Source organism: Dysidea avara, chromosome 2, assembly GCF_963678975.1.
Source record: "Dysidea avara chromosome 2, odDysAvar1.4, whole genome shotgun sequence".
In the NCBI taxonomy this organism is placed as follows: Eukaryota; Metazoa; Porifera; class Demospongiae; order Dictyoceratida; family Dysideidae; genus Dysidea; species Dysidea avara.
The window spans coordinates 18386909-18388547 of NC_089273.1; positions in this window are offsets into that span (position 1 = coordinate 18386909).

The following is a 1639-nucleotide window of genomic DNA, read 5'->3' on the forward strand; positions in this document are numbered from 1 at the left end:
TGTTTAAAGATCTCTTTGTAACAGGAACAACTAGTGCTGGAACTTTGCATACTAACTGCCAGAATACTTCAAGGAAAGTTTGGGGATGTGCCAAGAGGTATTGTCTCTTTTATTTACAATGGTAACCCTGTGGAGTGATAATTGTGATGTTTTACTTTGGACTGTCCAGAAATCATAGATTACTATATGGGAGGAGTAGAATATAACTTTTATAGTTTCCAAAAGTAACTTAAAGTTATATTACTGCATTTCCAAAAGTAACGCATTATATTACTCTGAATCGTGAATTGTAATATATATTATGTAACGCGTTACCCCATCTCTGTAGCTATCTCAGGTAGCTGAGATACTGTAGAGGAACGTCACCACAGTGTTTAGCTTGGTCACCCACAATCAATGTTAGAAACCTGGCCTTTATAAGAGGTGCAGCTGTCTTGTGAGACTCTCCCCACCTATTAGGTGAGTGATACATAACAATTATACAACGTGCACACGTGTTCTGCCAGTACAAATGCACTTGTGCCCGTTGTATAACTACTAACACTGCTACACCATTACAAAATCTATGGACAAGTCAACAGTTTAGTTCCATTTATCTTTAAACAAAATTCCCACCTCTATACCCATGCAGTTAATACTATCCCTTAATCCTAATAGACAATTAATCATAACATAAATACTTTAGAGAAAGTCTCAAGGCTACCCTTCATTTTTGTTTGCACAAGTATGGGATATGCTCCCTTCACCTTGAAGGAATTCATTATTCCTGATAGTCTATGAGGCTAAATACACTATTTTTTCAGTTGGTTTACACCCATACAGCCCATTGTGAAAGGAATTAGGAAATCACTTTACCTGTACTTCAGTTATGATCGATTAATTAAGTGCCTGTAATTTGTTTGCCATATAGCTGCTACACAAATTGAATTTCTTGTTGTTCCAACTTTCTAGTGCTCTAACTCCCAAAAAGAAAGGCTGGGACTTTGGCCTTTGTCAGTAATAACAGGCCTATATGAAAGTGGGAGGGGAGGGGGGATGGTGTAAAGATCTTTGTGCGGAAGCACATAGCATCTGGGGTCATGTCCCTAAAATTGTTTCCGTAGTTTCACTCTCTAATAGTGATGCCATGATATTATATCGTCAGGAGCTCATCAAATCCTATGGACAAGGGAGCGTGTAACTCTTTACACTACCAATACTACAGGCGAAATTCAAACATGGCATCCAGTGTACTATGTATATAATTGGTTACATCATTCTTACGAGCAACAGGGATACACTGAATGGGCTGCTACTCCATCATCTTATGTAAAGCTGCTTTGATAGGAAGATTGTCGAGTTGAATGTAGAGCTTGGAATAGTCAAGTGGAGTAATTTCGTGTGATTAGTGATTGTAGAAAGACTGTCCTGCTAAGCCTGTGCTACTTTTCCTCCATTGTGCCATTGAACTTCATTTCCATAGCCTTGCTTCGTCACAGTGGAAACGTGACATACTCGAGTATGTGCCTCCACACAATATCCTAATTAGGAAAATTCACTATTATTACACAGCAGCCATGTTTGAATTCCACTGTTTACCGAGTTACATGCTCCCTTGTCCATAGGATTCGATGTGCTCCTGATATCATATATTGCAATA